General features: G+C 41.5%; 2 protein-coding genes and 2 non-coding genes across 5 annotated transcripts in view; 1 reads left to right on the top strand and 3 right to left on the bottom strand.

Moving 5' to 3' along the window:
• LOC145988549 (facilitated trehalose transporter Tret1-like) overlaps positions 1–21,514 on the top strand; it is a 96,595-nt gene that overhangs the window by 9,367 nt on the left and 65,714 nt on the right. The window contains exon 1 of one of the 2 annotated variants that reach the window (XM_083123482.1): positions 2,440–2,523. The exons of the other annotated variant lie outside the window; for it this stretch is intronic. The gene's annotated coding sequence lies outside the window, so the exon portion shown is untranslated. Of the gene's footprint in view, positions 1–2,439; positions 2,524–21,514 lie in introns of those variants that run through there. 2 annotated transcript variants of the gene reach the window in all.
• Positions 1–21,514, bottom strand: part of mip40 (Myb-interacting protein 40) — a 128,388-nt gene that overhangs the window by 56,809 nt on the left and 50,065 nt on the right. The window lies entirely within an intron of this gene.
• LOC145989517 (small nucleolar RNA U3) lies at positions 12,707–12,915 on the bottom strand. The gene has a single exon (XR_014441878.1). It is a non-coding gene; the product is annotated as a small nucleolar RNA U3 (small nucleolar RNA).
• LOC145989503 (small nucleolar RNA U3) lies at positions 15,786–15,994 on the bottom strand. The gene has a single exon (XR_014441864.1). It is a non-coding gene; the product is annotated as a small nucleolar RNA U3 (small nucleolar RNA).

The following is a 21,514-nucleotide window of genomic DNA, read 5'->3' as shown; positions in this document are numbered from 1 at the left end:
TTCATTAGTGGCAATTGTAATCCCGCGCTGCACTCTTGCATACATATTCAGGATAAAATTCTGCTTTTCAACGGTTCGTAGTGTCGAAACGAGGCGGAAAACGAAAATAAGTTGTTTCCCTTAATTACAGCTATACGAGCCGTGAACGTTCGTGCAGTGATACGGTGTATATGTGGTTCATATTATACAGCTTGGTCATAAGTCTTTCTCTGATAAAAGAAAAGTGTATAGCGTGTGAACTACAAGAGCTAGTAACATGCGGTTTGAGACAATACGTAACGTAATGGTGCAAGTTTTTATTCCTTGTACATCGAATTGCATTGTCATTGAAGAAATTCGAAAACTATCACCCCGGAAGAAATAGTGTATAGAATTCCAGATTTTCATACAGATGCGCGTATGTACTGCCATCTGCGAACCGTGTTTGTGTCGCTGCAGTCACTAGCGTTCAAAATGGAGTCTGTTCAAATGTCTTCCCACAGCATCCCCGATCCTTGTGTTTAATGCTGAGATGCACCATGTCCTTAAGGCTCCGTTTGACCTTTGGCATGCGATTTTTTTTTTCAAATTTTCCTCCAACGAATTCTAAGCTGATGTAATTTTTCATATTTTGAAATATCCAAGAGGTTTTGCGAATGGAGGAAAAAATTTGAAAAAAAAAATCGCCTATTCGCATGCCAAAGGTCCAGCCGAGTCTTAACGTAATCCCACTTGTAGAAGTCGAATGGGGTTACATCAGGTTACCTGGGTGGCCAGGGTATCGAACCACCCCTCCCAATTCATCGGATTGGAAATTTGGTATCCAGATACTCACGAACAACTTGAACCCGGTGCGCCGGAGCCTTTTCCAATCGAAAAATCACGCTTTGTATACTTCTAACTTTTAATGCTCTTAATATCAGGTGTAGGTAGACCATAGTCTGCTTGAAACAAACGCTGCACTGCAACTGATGATTGGGCTTCGTGAAACCACAGCACACATTGTGATCTGTATGCCCAGACGCTTTTCGAACTGCAGGGTACCAAACGCGGTTCACAGATGGCAGCGATGTACAGGAATAAAAACATGCATTATTATACCCTGTCCCACCTATATCTGGAGCAAGGCCGCGCATAGTGTCAGAGAAAAGGGGGGGGGGGCTAGGGCGTCGCCAGAAATTTTCCTAGGGGGTTCGAATCGAAGATGTCGAGGGCACCCCTACTCCTCAAAAATATTTTGATACAGACCAGTGGCATATGCAGAAGTTTGTCAAAGAGGGGTTCATTTTTAAAATTATTGCATTATCGGCATTTTAAATTGTTGTTGTTGTTATTATTATTATTATTACTACTACCAGTAGTAGTAGTAGTAGTAGTAGCAGGTTTAGTTTAGTTTATTTTAGCATCCAATAAGTTTATTATACCCAGATATGAATAATAGTACTTGATACAACCAAGATTACATAATAGTTACTTCGAACATTAGTAGCAGTAGCAGCAGCAAACGCAGTAGTATAAGAAGCCTCAAAACGTGTGAAAGTTACAAATTAGCAAAGTTTCAGTGTTGCAAATTATGAAAGTTTCGTACCAAATTCGATATCTCAAGACCATTTTTAAACAATGACGCAAAATTAGGTGAAATAAAGTGCTTCGTTTATAAATTGCCATAAATTGAAATAAAGTACATTGAAATTTCCAGGGGGGTCGAGTGGGCAGAGCGAAGCAGTACACGCCGCTGCCAAGGCTGGTAACTGCATTCGCTTTCCTCTCCCCTGCACGCAATCCAGTTCCCTCTCACGTGTTCATTGGTGGAGCCGTCTCGCGTCACTACTTGCTCAGATACTTGTTTTCATTCGCCTGCTCTAGAGATAGCTGGGACAGGGTATACACGTTACGTACTGTTGCAAACTGCATGGTCCTACCTCCTGTAGTTTACACGCTATATTGTTTTCTTTATCAATTAAATATTTTATGATCACCCTATATATTTCAAGACTCGAGACAAGCATTCACACCTCGAGACGAGATAAACACACTGTGAAGTCTCGTCTGGAATTAATTTACTTCTTCAGCAGGACACAAAACTGTACTAAAACGGGTTCCGATTATCTTGAGAATGCCACGAGTTTTCACGTTGAAGTAATATCGCCAGGTTATGAAACTAAGTATACGCCTGTCGGCACCACATTATCTGTACACAAGAAAATCATGCAAATTTAAAGGCTGCGTGCCGAATTCGTACTCCGTGTACCCGAATTAAACTCATGAACTTCCGTGGTGTGGGAGACTCTATATGACTCCTTGTCCCGTTGCATAATACCGAGCGATTGGCACCGAGGTAGCCCAGTATCTGGGGACGCACTTGTTGCCACATTCCGACGTCTTCTGTCACTCCCGTGCCGTCAATGTCAGCCAACTGATTCACCGCTCTCTGGGTCTCTCATTCACGCACGGCGCGCCGGGGTCGACGCATGCAGCGAGTGTGGATCGGGAGAGTTGTTCGGTGGCTGCCTTCGAACCAAGGGTCCTCGCTTCGAGTAAAGGGTAAGACATTCAGCAGTACACTCTAAGGGCGGTTTCGCCTCGTGAATCAGGAAGTCGGTCCGATTCTCCGCCTCGGATGAGCTAATCGGGACCGGACCTACAGCTTAAGGCTACGAGGGACAGTTTCGCACCAGGTGGGCATTTATTTCAATAATGTCGAAATGTGAATTGCTACTGAAAAAAAAACGACAGAGGCAGAAGAGAGCATTAAGTTCTCCCCGTGCTGAAAGCGGTGGCGTTATTTTAAGTTGATTATTAAGCCAGATACGATCTATGAAACACACAATGAATAAGTATTTACAGCATCCAATATATTCCTCATGGAGAGGCAACTTCAAATTACGTCTAATGAAATGGACATTTCGACTTTTTCAACCGCACATGAATCTTGAACCTGTTCTCTTTCCGTTCATATGTTTTTCTATGCCATCGGAAGTTTGATATTCCCAAGAGAACAAGTAAAATAATACTCCCATAAGAGTAATGCTAAGTTTTCTCCTCCTCCTAAGGACCATCCAGCGCACAGACCTCTCTTTCCCCAGCTAGCCGCAGGGAAAGGTTGGTGGGGAGGAGCAGTTTAGGGGTCCTTGCGTCTAGAAACTGTTCCTCCTGCCCTTAAATAGGACCGGCAACCTGCCTCCACCGGAGATCGAACGCGGGACCCCTTGCCTCGATATCGTCTAGGCAATATATATAAAAAAAACACTAATCGTGAGTTGTCGCCTTGGGGTCCCGGGTACTGCATAGTGGTTCGGACCTTATCTAAACTGTAGGTCCATCCATGATTTGCATTTCTTAACATAAGGTGAACTTAAAACGCCATTCTATTTACTAGGACAGATCTCAGGTTTATTTAGCGCCAGAGCCTCGTCAGCCTGCAACACAGTGTCCAAGCAGCTTCCGATGAAGTCTCGTCTCCGTACCATCGTTACAGTATTATGACTACATAATATTATTATACCTCTGTCCAATCCTCCGGAAAAGGTCCCAAGTCAAAAACGTTCAGACAACAGCTCGAAAACTGGGAGTTATGATAAACAATGGACTTCATCCATATATCTCTGTAGTGAAGATCTCTATCTCTCAGTAGGACCTCCCCGATGGTGTAGTTGTAACGTCGTCGCCTTGTAATCAAGGACACTCGTTTTCGATACCCGTGGAGACAAATTGCACAGTGGCTCGGATCGCACTTTAAACTGAAGGTCCAGTCCCGCTTAGCCTATCTGTGCATAAAGTGGACAACAGTACAATATAAGGGCAGATTAAGAACTTCCCATACAGTAGGGAGAGGATTTTTTTTACAGCTGTCACATGGTCGAAACATTGAATGTTTTTATTGTAAGTTAATCGACGACTTGGTTTTGGATTTACATGTCTTTTGGGGAGATGATCACCCCCTTAGTTAGCCCATTGCACGAGCGTACCCAGACTTTTTTCAAGGGGGAAAGGCAAACAACCCCAAGAAAAACATTTTTTACTATTTAGAAATTCTGAAATATTATTATTTCCAGCCAGAAGCACGACTATAATTTTAATGTTTAATTTAACATGCTAATGAGCAGTCAAAATCATTCAAGCGGTATTAGAACTCTTGTCATTACACAAAATTTTGGGCAACAAATTTCCCATGTGGAGGGATGCTCCTCTTGCTCCCCGACGAATACCCCCCATGGTCCATTGTACTGTATTGTAAGTGCAACTGAATGCACAAAAATCATTTCAAAATTACAATACCAATAGTTGCAATAGACACAAAAATCCCACACACATCTTATAGCAAATGGTATTTTCAACAGGTTCCCTGCTGCTTTTAGTTTAAATGCGTTTTTTACTCTAACCTGATTATTTTTTATTCAACTTTCATACACTTCATTACATTTGTGACTACAGAGGACGGCAGTGTTACCGTATGCCTATTTCAATGTGGTTATCTTAGTTCGCTTTTCTGCCTCTTGGGTTAATCACAACAATGAGAACGTACGATGAAGCGGGATGACGAAAGGACCACATGCCTTAACCAAGATTCGAACCTGGGGTCTCGGTCGCGTGATGGTGACCACCCAGGTCGCCTAATGAAGTGTCGTTACGGCAGCCACGAAATTAAATGCGCGGTATGTAACTTGCCAAATCTTGAACTGACCTTCTATTCGTGCCTTACATTATACAAGCGAGTCAATTCTTAACGATGTATGTAGACTGTCAGGTGGTATTGAACAGTACAGTGAACAATGCAATCGGAAGACAATGATCGACTCTTCACTTTTAATCGCCTCCTCATCCAACTCTTACAATAGCTTCTAAAAGACGCTAATGGTACTCAATGTTTACTTCCGTTCACGAATCTTGTATTGCATCTTCCATCCTGGGTGAACCTTGCACCTAATGATCAAGGTTATTATGTAATTTCTATTGCCATACAGGGTGAACCAAAAGTCACGCGACCCTAGCTTTGATCGTCAATACCACATTCACAGAATTAAAAAAATAGTTCTCTCTCTCCCTGCAACGAAACAGTGTTGCTCGTTCTTCTTGAGTAATTATAAATTCACCAGGTACTGAAAAAATTAACTATGGGTGTAGACATTTCAGCGAAAAGTGAAAGTTAGGTCAGGAAACGAACCCGGGTCGCTAGCAAACAGTGCCGTTTCTGAATCAACTGAGCTAGTCGCGATACGTCTCTGTGCGTGCTTTCTACACCCTACGCAAAAATAAGGGCCACTGAACAGTAGGATTTTTTTTCAAGTTAATAGAAATTCTACTTATCTGAATTTAGACAGACAATGGATATACTAAATGTGGAGCATTTGTAATGCCAAAAGGGTACGTGGGGCTTTAACTGCCCCCACCAAAAATATAAAACGGATAATAAATTTGATATGTTAAGTTACTTAACAAAGTATGGGCCCAAGCATAGTGATGGTATGGTAGCGTGATCACGACACTACACCATTCGAGAAGAGATCGAGTCTCACCATCCGAGAATATATTCTCCTTGGAGACAATAAGCAAAGTCCTTCTCAGAGCCATGAAGGCATGGGTCCACACACTTTCGATCTCGGCCGTGGTTGATGTGACATGATCAGCATGTCCTCCGGGGGCACGATTACAGGTTGGGCGAACTTCACACACATTTTATGCAAAAACAAAAAACAAAAAATCTTACCAGAGATAGTCCACGCCGAAAATTGAAAACTTTTTTTTTTTGTAGTAATTTATGAAAATATCAGAAAATTTGAAGTTCTATTTAGTTCTGCAATTAAGTTCCATTAGGCTATTTCTTTCTAGAGTGCGCGTCAAATCTCCTGCATATGGCCTTGAACGGCTGAACATCACCAGCGAATCACATACGTGCGGCGTTGCCTTGTTCCGTGACAAGGCGTTTCGCTCAACCACGCTGTCTCTTTTCCGTATGAGATTTCAACATGGCACCGCTGCAGTGCGCTGCTATTGGCAATCGCCATATGCAGGAGATTTGACGCGCACTCTAGGACATTACATCACACACATTTAGTGCTTAAAATTTGTTAATGAAACACAAGGTATCTCTATTAATAAAATCCCGGGATTAAGAATTTGTTTTATCTGCAAAAACTCTTATGAGAACAATTTTTTTTAATACAACAATAGTGTAGAAGATGGACGCACGCCTCTTTCTCTGGTTTTTGTTCCGTAACACGAGTATCAGTAAAAATGCGCTTCATTATCTATATCTCAACAAATTGCAACATTTCAGCATATTCCCGGACGTAACTCTCGCAGAAAAAAACAAAAACTAGCTAGTTCTAGCTTCTAGCTCGGAACGGAAATGACTCCGATAAATCCCCAAGAATATTGAAGAGAAGCATCTACGCCCAATTGTTTATTCTTCGAGCACGAAGAAGGTAACTACCTGCCATTAGCTACGCCAAGGTTATGCAAGACCGACAAAAATTGCAGTTCTTGGCGAAATTTAACTCTGGTGACGTTAAAGCCACGCAGATTGATTGCTGGCCCAGGCTTCCAATTCGCAGGAAGGATAGCACTGCCATTACGGAGCACAATGACGTACATGTGAGTGGGCAACGGTGCATCCAGCCCGTGCAATTCCCAGTTTCGTCTCGTGTGGGGACGTTTTGTTCTTGATCTCCAAGAACAAACCTCGGTTTTGTCCCAAGTCTCGATACATATGTGTATGTATGTACGTATGTATACATGCCGCCGTACAAACGCATTCTTGTTTGACGCTACGAACTCTGGTAAAACGGAATTTTATCCTGGATGCATGATTGATTGATTGATTGATTTAGTTTATTTTACTTCGCGTTTTGTGCCTCTTGGTTAATTTGCGAAGATGGAGATGAGTGATGAAATGATGAAATTGATGAATGGACATTCACAAACAACCAAGCCCGAGCGGGATTCGAACCCGGGCTGGATGCATGCAACCACGTTGTACAGGTTAACGTACTTGCCATTAGCAAGTTTCGTTTTTCGATAAACAAAAGCAAATGCTTAACTATAATTTATCACGTATACCTACACAGTCCGTCCAGTAGGAAAGGTGACTGATTTTTTTGCCACGGAACCACCAGTGCTATCTATGGAGAAGTATATGTACTACATAGCGACATATTTCGACTTTCTTCCGGCAAAGTTGCAAAGCACTAGCGTCGACGGTCGACGCATACAGATCTTGTGACTGACAGTTGCTGAACGTCGGTCGGAAACGGAGCAATGTGCCAACATTAAATTCTGTTTCAAATTGGGTAAAAGTGCAACAGTGACGTTTCAAATGATTCAAACTGTTTACGATATTGAGGCACTTAGCCGTACGAACGTGTTTAAGTGGTATGCAAGATTTCATGATGGTCCAGGGTCCAGGCTCTCTAAAACCGAAGAAAGTGCGCATGCAGAAGAGCCGAATCAAAGCCCTGCTCACGGTTTTCTTCGACTCCAAAGGCATCATCCACAAGTAATTCACTTCGGACGGTCACACTGTGAACGCTGAGTATTACGTGGGTATTTTGCATCGTCTATTGGCCAAGATTCGTAAAGTTCGGCCTGAATATCGGGAACAGGGCTCATGGTCTCTGTTGCACAACAATGCACCCGTGCACAAGAGCAGGTTGGTACGCCAGTTTTTGGCCAAAAGAGGGATAGTGGAGCTCAATCACCCCCCATATTCTCCAGATTTAGCTCCATGCGAATTCTGGCTATTTCCAAAACTGAAATTGGTGTTGGAAGGAAGGCGTTTCGACATCATTCCAGACATCCAAAAGGCTTCGACCGCGATTTTGGAGGCAATTCCGAAACAGAAGTACCAAGACTTCTTCACAAAGTTCTACAACCGCTTCAGTGCATGTATTGACTCAAAAGGTGTCTATTTTGAATAAACGTTATTGTAAACTACCAGTCCACAACGTCTTGGCTTTCATTTCTCATTAGTCACCTTTCCCACTGGACGGACTGTGTATATTGTATATCTGAGTGTTTTAGCTTCACTTTGTACACAGAAAGGCTACTCGGTATTGGACTTACAGTTTAAAGTGGGATCCGAACCACTATGTCTCCCCCTGGTATGAACTCGGGACCTCGACGACGTTACCACTACGCCATCGATTTTGTACATCTAAATAAGCCATAATGGTAGAGTAATTTTGGATTAGGTTAAATTTTAGAATTCCATACAGCATAGTTTACCTAAACCTTTCTATTTTACAGGTGTAGCCTATGCCTCGTTCTCGACAAGGTTCTCTTCTCGATTGTTAAAAGGCCGTCTTGGTCTCGAATCTGTCTCGAATTTCGAATAAAAATACTCTCAGTGTTGGTTAATAACGGCTATGGCTTCATTTTTGCGTTCCATTATATTTAAACCTGACGCATAATTTTTGTAACGCTGTTCTATTAGAAATTCTATAGTTTACACGATGCAATGTATTCTGCAATAAGTGTTACGCCTTGTTATTTTTCCAAGAAAACAGTGTAATAAATATAACCAAATGCACGTCTTGAAGTATTTTTCGCAGGGCAATTGTGTCTTTGTAAAGGAACTATGATACAGTTGGAAGACTGAGTTCTTTGTTGACGAAACTAGTGACAGACTTCAGCCGTACATTTTCTACTGTACCCAGCGTCGTATAAAGTGGGTTCCTGGAGGAAACTCTGGGGGGTAAAGGCGGCCAGGGGCGTGGTTTTGATCACATCACCCCCAACTTCGGCCGTGATCAATAAAGTGTGGGGACCTAACCCCACACCTCCTATGCGCCTTCACGGCGAGGTGCATAGCACAGGGGAGCACTTTTTTTTACCGCCTCGCTGACAGTGGTGTAAAGGTGTGTAGAATAAGGCTTGTTCGCGTGACTCACGACCATTATCCAAGACTTCAGATCAGAAAGAATTGCTATCCCTCATCAGTTACGAATGCGGTGACTAATTTTCCTACTCATGCAGATGCTGACTGCTATAGTTCGTGTTTAATCGCCTTTTCCCGGTTCACCGGCGATAAATATGAACCGAACCAAAAATGTGTATTTTGTGTTCCATAATTTTCCGGACTTTACAGTTCCGCCCTTCCTTTTATATCAAATTTGGGCCTTGCCGATGGCGTCCCTTGTAATCTAGGGGCCCCGGGTTTAAACTGTAGGTCCAGTCCCGATTAGCCTTATTGTGCATAAAAGTGGACTTAAAACACCAACTCAAAGAAACAAACTCAAATTTGGAAGTGCGTAACGAGTTCTAAAAACAGCTTCTTGTGGCCCAGCGCGTTAAGTGGTCGACTAGCGATCTCGCCATCAAAGTTCCCTTGCTCGAGTTCCGACCCGAGCATGAGTGTTCTTTGGGAGTGTAACTTCATCAATTTCATATCACTACTCATCTTCGTCTCTATTGGCAAAAAGTGGCGGAAAAGACACGTCAAATAACAAAACTACAATTTCTAAAACAGTGTTTACTTATTTGATTGCGACGGGCAGCGGTGTCGTCCAGAGATTTTTCGTGCGATCAGGCTCGAAGGTGGACGTATTTGTATTTTCACGTGCGTCTGCTTGGGTGGCTGTGGCTGCTAAGATGTTTCTCGTTTCTCCTCTCCCTCTCTCTCTCTCTCTCTCTCTCTCTCTCTCCCTCTCTCTCTCTCTCTCTTTATTCGATTGCATTTATCTCTTTCTTCCTCTGTTTGCCCATCTTTCCCTCTAGGGATGGTATCGAGGCGAGACAAGACTCAGCAGCAACATTGATCTCGTCTCGAGTTGTTAATGTGTCTCGATTTCGCCTCGAGCATAAACAACATAAACAGCATGACACCGCGAATTTTCGCAGCAAACGTTTGGGATATCACTTTGATGAGGGGGTTCCTTACTAGGTATGCAGCCACGCACACAGGTTCACAATTGCCACGGATTGATTTGTAATTAAACGAAATATATTACTTTTCGATAAATAATCCGATAGATATCCACTTGGTGTATCTGAAAAAGTCGCACAGTAAAGAGATTTCGTTTAGGTAAACTTTTTCAGTATCATACCAAATCTCGACACTAAGTCTCGTTCTCGTCTCGATTTCCGCAAGCCAGTCTCGAATCCCCTGTTCCTCTTTCTTCTCTATCTTACTTTGTTTCTTTATCTATCTCCTCCCTCCTCCCTCTCTTTCTATATCTTCTCTTTTGCTTCTTGTGGTAGCGTCGCCGCCTTGTAATCAAAGGGTCCCGGGTTCGATACCCGGTGGGGGCACATAGTGGTTGGGATCCCACTTTAAACTGTAGGTCCAGTCCCAATTAGCCTTTCCGTGCATAAAGTGGACTTAAAACCTCAATCAATCAAATCAAATCTTTTGCTTCTCGATATCTATCTTCCTCCCCTATTTAAAATTTTCTCTCATTCGTTCTATCTTTATCACTTTTATTCGTCTGTGTGCGCGTGTGATTTTATGTACTAAAAATGGTTCTGAAAATCTAGATGGACAGGAGGGCGTGAAGCACCTAGGATGACCAATCTCCCGTATTAAGAGCTTTCTTTAGATCCTTCCGGCTCCCGTGTTGTCATTCTACTTCTTTCGTATATTTCATTAACAACCATCCAAATTTCAACTCATTCTGAGTTCGGAAAGCCATGCAAAACTTTAAGTCGACTGCAAGATCTTAACCTTTGGCGGACGGAAGTGACGTAATATCTTGCAGTTGATGATTCATGCTTAGTTCTGCAGCTCCAGTGGACAAGTACATTTGGGTTACGAATAAGAAACACGCGAATTTGTAAATTTTTTCATTCTCTGTTTCGATCTGTATATTATATAAAATGTAAATGAATTATTTTCTTTAATATTATCCATTGCATAAACATTTGCTGAAGTGATGCCGCGCCGCTAAAAATGTGCAAAATTTGTCACGACTAAATCTACCGTAAATTCAATGCCGAAAGTTGGTCAAATTCATGACCGAAAGTTGGTCACCCTAAGAGCCTCTCCCCTGTGGCGACGCCCGTTTAGAAGTGTCTCTCAATATCTCTGTAGGTGAGAGAGAGAGACTTTTCCTCTGTCATAAACGATCCTGAAATTCTAATCTGGGCGTGATAAGACTTCCATTTTTCTTCCCGTTGCCACTACAGGTTAGAAGTTTATTCCCGGTACAGTTCCCGCCACTGTCGTCTTCGGATCTTTGCCAAACGTGTGTTCGTTGCACACATGGTGACTGACCGAGAGTACTTGGAAATAAAAGGCAAATAATAACACTGAGACGGAAGCCCTTACAGTGCAAGTTTACGCTCGCCATCTGAAATACTTGTTTCGTGCGTGTCCGTTGCCTTCTCTTATCACAGGCTGTGAATGTGGCAACGGAGTGTTCAGATTTCCCGCTGAAATGGAAGGCGAGCTCTGCTTGGCAGAGAACAAATCACGTGCTGCCTCGAACGCCTAAGCGCTTATGTGACGTCCAGCTGACGACAGATCATCCAGTAGCGGGCAATAACCTACCCTCGAGGTATCGTTCCCGTAATCTTATTTTACGCTATTTTTCTCTTAATTTTAGCTAATCGCGACGATGATGATAATGGCACAGGGCTTCTCATTTAACCTTTAGGATGAATGATCAAATAAACTCGTAAACAAGACTGAAACCAACCGTAATGACATTATGATAGTCGAAAACTCAATGGTGCTGAATAGCGAAGATGCGTTATGATATAGTCAAGATATCTGTTATGTTAACTTAATGACCAAAGTTAGCTAGCACGTGCTCCTTTATTGGGTGAAGATGCAACGCACCCATGGTGACTCAACTGTTTCATCTCTTCTACAGTAAGACAAATTTGTTAGGAACTCGTTGACTTGATTTGACACTTGTTATTCAGCGTCGCTTTTCTGCCATTTTTTGATAATAACGACGATGATATGATGACTTAAATCAAAAACTTTAAAAATATTCTGTATCCTGTCTTTTCAAAAATATTAGAAATAATAATCCTTGCAGTTGGAAGGGGCGATCGCCACTGTCGCCCTCCCCGCCGATACGGACCTGAGCACAACTGTGATTCAATCACACGTAATTTTCAAACTGTCATTAACTCTAATTTCTCTCCTGTTTTTCAATATAGCAGAAATTAAAACTGTTTAGCTCTTTTCGCTGCGGATTGCCTAAGTTTTGTATTCGACACAATTTTCTTTTATTATTAGTCTATTACGTTACATTCATGAAAAAGTACAATATGATTTCTCACAAGGTATAGTGCTTTAACGGGGTCACTGCTTCCATCTTTTATGAATAATGTTAACTAAAATCTCACGGAGAGTCGAATCTAATGCACGAAGTTGATATTCCTAGATGAAGGGTGCGGTGCATATGCAAATTATTCTACATCAGGGGATGCTTTATGAAAATTTCCTCAACTGGAGAGATGGCATTCTCCGCGTTCCCTTACTTCGAGCACTGGACACAACCAACAGTCGGTTTTCGTGAAATGATTCAACCCGTATCTCCCTATGTGCAGTACAGGTGAAACAATCACAGAATGGTGGCAAATTTACTCTTCCTACACTAAAACTATCAATGACAGAAAATCTCAGTTAGAAAGATCTGCGATTTAACCACTACTTGTTTACCTCGTTGACTGAATGCAGCCGTTTTAATATTACTACATCAAAAGAGAGAGAGAGGAGAATTATCAGATCAGTTGCGCATTTCAATAAATATAATTTAGTTTCTATTAATTGAAAGGAACCACTCAGATTGCGTCTTTCTCCTCCCAAACCCAAAAATGGAGGTGGGTGCGATCATCAATGATCAGGAGATGGCATAAGCCACTTCTGATCCGCTTCACGCTCAGAGAAAGACGCTATGATTCTTCATCGTGGTTGAGTCGATTCCGTGTTTCGGGATCAACGTAAACCAATCATACTACAGAAATGATCCTGTGAAGTATGATCTTGGTGAAAACTGGTGGAGCACCTGTACTTACGCACATTTCCCAAACACATGCCTCTGGGAAGCAGCACAACAATTCCAGTAAATACAGCTTGTTCCTGCCTTCAATGAAGCAAATGCAGAATTCATTGCTCGTACAATTAACAGTAATTAGCTGTTTTACTTTTGACACAAAATTACTTGCCATAGAATTTTATTTTGACGATAATATTGAGAACCGCAAAGATTGTAGCACTGCCATCTGTTGGGGAATATTGGTATCCAGATACTCACGAACAACTTGAACCCGGTGCGCCGGAGCCTATTCCAATCGAAAAATCACGCTTTGTATACTTCGAACTTTTAATGCTCTTAATATCAGGTGTGCCTTTAGACCATAGTCTGCTTCAAACAAACGCTGCACTGCAACTGATGATTGGGCTTCGTGAAACCACAGCACACATTGTGATTTGTATGAACGGACGCTTTTCGAACTGCAGGGTACCAAACGCGGTTCACACATGGCAGCGATGTACAGGTCACGTTAGTTCACTCCGATTTCCGCGATGCATGTTTCAAGAACGGAAACAAAACGCGGGCTCCTACAACATCAGCACAATTCTATTCCTTGCCGATGGACAATTCGCCAACTATTATATTCGCCGCCAGCTGTACGGAGTAAACACAGTGACGGACAACTTGCGGGTGTGCATCACGATACAATTCTATGTCTCTGGGCACAAGGGTTAGATGTTACATAAAGAAATAGGTCAAGTACGAGCTTTATGTAACGTCCACTCTACTCTCTAACCTTCCGAAGCGCCACAAGCACTCTCGGGCTCTGGGTTCGAAAAACATCACCCACACCACTGTTTACAGGTCAACACACGCGCAATGGAATTAACTGTAATTTCTATAATTTCTTTAATTTCAAAGTTTATTTTCTCTACGTCACTTCTTTCCGACTAAGTTAATTTCGACGATGAAAAGCAAATAACATGTATTACAGGACGAATACAGAAAGGAGGATATCAATAGAAGATACCGACCAAACCAACATAACACCTGGAGTTCTTTTACAGGCACGACTTGGCGAGACAGCGGATGCTGATTATGTAGAAAAACTCTCCCCACTAACACCCCCGATTTAGCTTGAAATAAATAGAATCACTCTTCATAGGAACAAACCCAATGCTCAAATTACTACCTAACCCATCCTGACCAGAAGTAACCCGCTGTGGTAAACAATCTGGCACCAACTAGCACCTACAACCTGCTAAAAGAAACCATAATATATATATCCAGGTTTTCCCCCCTTCTTCGGGGAGTTTTTCCTCGGGTAAATAATCTAAAAGTATACCCGCACACGAATGTTGCGATTAGTTAAATTTGGAGGTTCTTACTGCCAATTTATGCATGCGGCAGGTTTTATCATATCACGCAAAAAGCTTCTTTTATCTTTCCTCTCTTCTATCTTCGCCCTCTAATTTTACTTCCGTTAAGTGCCACATCGGCAGACACCGTTTGATGCATACACACTAGGTGTGCATTATAGGTATTCCCTAACAAGCAATCTATGGAGGACTACGAGGGGGAAGGGTACACAATTCTGAAAACCGCAAACATTACGGGGACGCTTACGAGACGAGGCGAGGCGTTGCCGCAGACCTGTGCTGGGCCCCACTCATCCCGGCGGACTCCTTGGGGGCTGGGAAAACTTAAAATTTCTAATTTCTGGATGAAGGGTTAATTCATCAAATCAAACTGAGGACATCTGGACGCTCGCTCACTACATATTTCTTAAGTATCTCACTTGCATTGGTTGTTATATCTTAATAGGGGTCCAAGGCTACAATAGATTGTTGTTATTGTATGTCGTTATCATAATCCCCCATTGCCTCGGTAAACTGTACGATCAAATACTATGAAGTGCATAGTGAATAAAAAAATATATAAAATAAATTCTCTCAAGGGGTCTTGGGTTCAATCCCGTTTTGAGGCATATTGCTCAGTGGTTCGAATCCAAATTTAGACTCTAGGTCCAGTTCCGAATAGCCTATTCAGAGTATAAAGTGGACTTAAATCAAAAACTTTAAAAATATTCTGTATATGGTCTTTTCAAAAATATTAGAAATAATAATCCTTGCAGTTGGGAGGGGCGATCGCCCCTGTCGCCCTCCCCGCCGATACGGACCTGAGCACAACTGTGATTCAATCACACGTAATTTTCAAACTGTCATTAACTGTAATTTCTCTCCTGTTTTTCAATATAGCAGAAATTAAAACTGTTTAGCTCTTTTCGCTGCGGATTGCCTAAGTTTTGTATTCGACACAATTTTCTTTTATTATTAGTCTATTACGTTACATTCATGAAAAAGTACAATATGATTTCTCACAAGGTATAGTGCTTTAACGGGGTCACTGCTTCCATCTTTTATGAATAATGTTAACTAAAATCTCACGGAGAGTCGAATCTAATGCACGAAGTTGATATTCCTAGATGAAGGGTGCGGTGCATATGCAAATTATTCTACATCAGGGGATGCTTTATGAAAATTTCCTCAACTGGAGAGATGGCATTCTCCGCGTTCCCTTACTTCGAGCACTGGACACAACCAACAGTTGGTTTTCGTGAAATGATTCAACCCGTATCTCCCTATGTGCAGTACAGGTGAAACAATCACAGAATGGTGGCAAATTTACTCTTCCTACACTAAAACTATCAATGACAGAAAATCTCAGTTAGAAAGATCTGCGATTTAACCACTACTTGTTTACATCGTTGACTGAATGCAGCCATTTTAATATTACTACATCAAAAGAGAGAGAGAGGAGAATTATCAGATCAGTTGCGCATTTTAATAAATATAATTTAGTTTTTATTAATTGAAAGGAACCACTCAGATTGCGTCTTTTTCCTCCCAAACCCAAAAATGGAGGTGGGTGCGATCATCAATGACCAGGAGATGGCATAAGCCACTTCTGATCCGCTTCACGCTCAGAGAAAGACGCTATGATTCTTCATCGTGGTTGAGTCGATTCCGTGTTTCGGGATCAACGTAAACCAATCATACTACAGAAATGATCCTGTGAAGTATGATCTTGGTGAAAACTGGTGGAGCACCTGTACTTACGCACATTTCCCAAACACATGCCTCTGGGAAGCAGCACAACAATTCCAGTAAATACAGCTTGTTCCTGCCTTCAATGAAGCAAATGCAGAATTCATTGCTCGTACAATTAACAGTAATTAGCTGTTTGAACTTTTGACACAAAATTACTTGCCATAGAATTTTATTTTGACGATAATATTGAGAACCGCAAAGATTGTAGCACTGCCATCTGTTGGGGAATATTGGTATCCAGATACTCACGAACAACTTGAACCCAACTGATGATTGGGCTTCGTGAAACCACAGCACACATTGTGATTTGTATGAACGGATGCTTATCGAACTGCAGGGTACCAGTCACGTTAGTTCACTCCGATTTCCGCAATGCATGTTTCAAGAACGGAAACAATAACGCGGGCTTCTACAACATCAGCACAATTCTATTCCTTGCCGATGGACAATTCGCCAACTATTATATTCGCCGCCAGCTGTACGGAGTAAACACAGTGACGGACAACTTGCGGGTGTACATCACGATACAATTCTATGTCTCTGGGCACAAGGGTTAGATGTTACATAAAGAAATAGGTCAAGTACGAGCTTTATGTAACGTCCACTCTACTCTCTAACCTTCCGAAGCGCGACAAGCACTCTAGGGCTCTGGGTTCGAAAAATATCACCCACACCACTGTTTGCAGGTCAACACACGCGCAATTTCCATACTTCTTTAATTTTGAAGTTTATTTTCGCTACATCACTTCTCTCTGTCTCTAAGTTAATTTCGACGATGAGGATGAATGGTCAATTCATCAAATCGAACTGAGGACATCTGGGGCGCGTCAAGTATCTGAGCGCTCAGCGAGCAACGTGATCGCTCAGCATTTTGACGGCCAAATAGGCGTTGCTCCGGGAGCGCTGCTCGGTTGATCGCTGAGCGAACTTGAACCTTGCTCGCCACAGAATATAGCGTTTATCTGTTTCGATCTAGTGAGGCAAAGGGAAGAAGAGGAAAACTGTAAGGATGGCGGGGCGGCAAGCCGCGAGTGCCTGGCGATCAATGAGGAAATATTTATGATGAACGGCGAACGGCTTGCGATATAGCGTTATTAGAGATGAAGTTCAAGTAACAGACAGTGAACTAATATTCCATCTAGTTCTTGTAATGGTATTAAAAAAATGTTTCGTTTATTCCAAATATTAAATATACACCGTAGTTTTCGAAGGTTGTGCAAGGGTGTTAAAATTAAATTTTCGACAGTTTTGTTCACATCAATTATTCCATTTCCATAATTAACACCGAAATTTTGTCCATTCGACCCAGACACATTGATTACAGATTATTCAAAGGCACTGATATTTTGATTAATGAGCAAACAGCGTCAAGTAAATGATCTGTCTGTCTGCTCAACGAGCGGAAATCTTGCTCAGCGAGCGTCGCTCAGATACTTGACGACACGAACGCTGGCTCACTACATATTTCTTAAGTATCTCACTTGCATTGGTTGTTATATCTTAATAGGGGTCCAAGGCTACAATAGATTGTTGTTATTGTATGTCGTTATCATAATCCCCCATTGCCTCGGTAAACTGTACGATCAAATACTATGAGGTGCATACTGAATAAAAATATATATAAAATAAATTCTCTCAAGGGGTCTTGGGTTCAATCCCGTTTTGAGGCATATTGCACAGTGGTTCGAATCCAAATTTAGACTCTAGGTCCAGTTCCGAATAGCCTATTCAGAGTATAAAGTGGACTTAAATCAAAAACTTTAAAAATATTCTGTATTCTGTCTTTTCAAATATATTAGAAATAATAATCCTTGCAGTTGGAAGGGGCGATCGCCACTGTCGCCCTCCCCGCCGATACGGACCTGAGCACAACTGTGATTCAATCACACGTAATTTTCAAACTGTCATTAACTCTAATTTCTCTCCTGTTTTTCAATATAGCAGAAATTAAAACTGTTTAGCTCTTTTCGCTGCGGATTGCCTAAGTTTTGTATTCGACACAATTTTCTTTTATTATTAGTCTATTACGTTACATTCATGAAAAAGTACAATATGATTTCTCACAAGGTATAGTGCTTTAACGGGGTCACTGCTTCCATCTTTTATGAATAATGTTAACTAAAATCTCACGGAGAGTCGAATCTAATGCACGAAGTTGATATTCCTAGATGAAAGGTGTGGTGCATATGCAAATTATTCTACATCAGGGGATGCTTTATGAAAAGTTCCTCAACTGGAGAGATGGCATTCTCCGCGTTCCCTTACTTCGAGCACTGGACACAACCAACAGTTGGATTTCGTGACATGATCCAACCCGTATCTCCCTATGTGCAGTACAGGTGAAACAATCACAGAATGGTGGCAAATTTACTCTTCCTACACTAAAACTATCAATGACAGAAAATCTCAGTTAGAAAGATCTGCGATTTAACCACGACTTGTTTACTAGTGATGGGTCGTTCGTGAACGAGTCGTTCAAAAGTAACGACTCTCTCTTGTGAGCGGTGAACGACTCGTTCACCAGAATTGAACGACACGTTCAAAGAGTCGTATGTGTGCCACGACTCCTCCGCCCGCCAAGCAACTATTATTCCATTATTCCCTCTCCTTTCCACGAATTTTGCGAGGAAGGCGCATGCGCAAGTGTATACTCGCCTGGCGGCCGGAATTTTTTAAAGAAAGCAAGTCGATTCTGCGGGCAGCAAATGGGGACTGGAGAGGAGAGGGAGGGGGGGTCCTCTCTGTTCCTTTTCCCTGGTTGGAAACGTGCCGTGTACGATGAGAGGGGAAGGAGCATGCTCGCGAGTCGACTCTTTCCTTCGTTCAAAGAGTCGTGGCACACTTTAGCGACTCTTTGAACGAAGGAAAGAGTCGACTCGCGAGTGTTGTTTGCAGAGAGAGAGAGCGCGCAACCTCAGCCCATGACGGGCATCGAAGAACAGCCAACAAATTTGTCCTGTAGTTTCAAGTTCGGCCAAACCATTAGCGCTAAAATTACAAGAAATTAAATGTTAGTAAAAAATATTAGGGGAGTCTTGTAAAGATTTTGGGAAGGTGTTAGGCACAGACCTCTTGATTACAATATTCCGATTAGCCTATTTTGAGTTGTTATTGTTTAAGTCCACTTTATGTGCAGATAGGATAGTCGGGACTGGACCTACAGTTTAAAGTGGGATCCGAACCTCCACTTTGTATTGAACACGGTACCCCTTGATTACCGGCGACGTTATAATTACGCCATCGGGGAGACCCGATTAGCCTATTGGAGCATAAAAGTGGACTTATAACAATTTTTGCCAAGCAAACCATTTTAATACATGACAGCGTTAACCACTATGCTATTAAAGTGAATCAGAAAAGGGAGGCAGTAATTTATAATTTGCAACACAACATACTTCGTGTGGAAAGCGATTGTTACTTTTAATTATTTTCTAAAGCGCCGGCCTCCATGGTGGAGTGGTTAGTACACCTCATTACTCATCCTGATCTTCGCGATTACCCAAAAAAAAGTGACAGAAAGGCGAAGTAAAATAAACCAAATTAATCAACCAATCATTATTTTCTAAAGCAAGATCAAAGACAATAAACACCTTTTGTTTTATGTTACTCCAAATCCAAAAATGACGTAATACAAGCAGCAAGCACAAGTTCAAATGATAAACCTTTAGTGAAAATAACAAACATGCTAACTAACTAACTAACTAACTAACTCCCTAGCCTTCTTAAACCCGAAGGTTCATGGCTGCAGCAACACAGGCCTTCCATCTTTCCCTATCTTGAGCAAGTTCTATATACATAACAAACATGTATTAAAACAAAAATTATAACTTACAATTTTTTATATTCAGTTAAGAATTACCTAATAGAACAAACCACATGATAATGAATTAATTATAAGTGGACTCGTGAAATGAAGGTCTTTTTATATTTGAATACTACATTATGTTCTGTTTTTCTGATTTTTTAATAAAGAACCTGAGAAACAAACAAACACACGCTCACACACGCAGTTATACATAATTTCTTATAATCCGATCTATAATAGATATTCAATTTGTTATAACATTAATTTAATATATTTTGTGTAATACAAGGAACAAATTTGAAATTATGCGGGGAACGGTGGGGATTTCCCCTCTAACGATCATATGCAATTTCCCTCTCTTTCTCTCTGTATGCATGTGTACATACATATACTTATATATTATACACGTGAGATTAGAAGATTAAAATGTAAATCATATTGAAATGATAACGTTATTAGAGACGAATCACAAATTTACACCAATAGAAACACAGCATTATATACAAAATAAAAGTAAAACACAAATGAAAAGCAAAGATAAATATGAAAATTCAGTGCGCAAAATCATTGCAAAACAAAAATGCAATCAATAAAATTAATATTGACAAAACTAACTCAAGTATTCTATAATGTATGCCGGCGTGGTTAGCACATCAAGTGTCTCGAGAAATATAGTTTAAGGGATGTAAGGGATGATCCTTCCACGTAGTACACCCAATTGTCAACCTCAGTTCCACACAGTACACCCTGGACTGCATTTTGCAGACTAACGAGGCTCTGGCGTCTATACCTACGGCCAGTATAATTTTCGTAGGAATGTGTGTGTGTGTGTGTTGTCCTGTGTTTTGTCCTTATGTGTGCTGAGTGCCTTTACAGCCTCAGCTTTTAACCGGTCAGATTATTTTAATATTTTAGTTACTACAGGACATTACAGTTATGTTATTTTAGTTCTGGTAAGGGGCTGGATCCCGTATAAAGTGAAGTGTGCAAAATAGCCTAAGTGACGCACACAAAATTTTAAATTCATATTCAATCATAGCCTTTAGTATAAAACAGAGATGTGATGGGGAGGACCGGCCCCCGTGGCGGAGTGGTTAGCACATCGCGGCACGAGGGCAGGGAATCCTGAGGCCGATATTCGGTGGAAACACATAGCGGCTCGGGATACCACTTTTGCCCAGGCTTTGCTCTTCTGCCACTTTAGCTAATCGCGAACATGAAAATCAGTGATGATATAATGAAATTGATGAAGTGACACTCAATTCCGAGATTCCTCTTAGCGCACTGTTCTAACCACTCCTCCACAGAGGCGACTGAAATTGTTGGAAGTGAATCAGTTTCACAAGTAGCAGGGCATTACAAAATCGCAATGAAAACAGGGCCAACCCTTCCAAAGTTGGTGAGATGATGAGAGACACTCTGTGTAAAATGTACTGTCCGAGAATCTCGTCTCATTGGAGTAACGATACCGATTTATGCTTTGAAATCGATAAGCGAACAAGACCTGACAGGTGTTTTTAACTTGAAATCAAATCACGAACAAGATATGCATTCTCATTCACGAGTTGAAACGATGTGCCAAGTCATCTTGTCTCACCACGATACTCGATCGAGTTGCTCTTCCGCTTCGTGCACATGTAAACCTTTTAATTTACACGTTCAATTTTATTTATCCAAGAAAACAAATCTGTTAA

Source organism: Lepisma saccharinum, chromosome 6 (assembly GCF_977018435.1).
Source record: "Lepisma saccharinum chromosome 6, izLepSacc3.1, whole genome shotgun sequence".
In the NCBI taxonomy this organism is placed as follows: domain Eukaryota; kingdom Metazoa; phylum Arthropoda; class Insecta; order Zygentoma; family Lepismatidae; genus Lepisma; species Lepisma saccharinum.
This window is presented reverse-complemented; position numbering and strand designations above follow the sequence as displayed.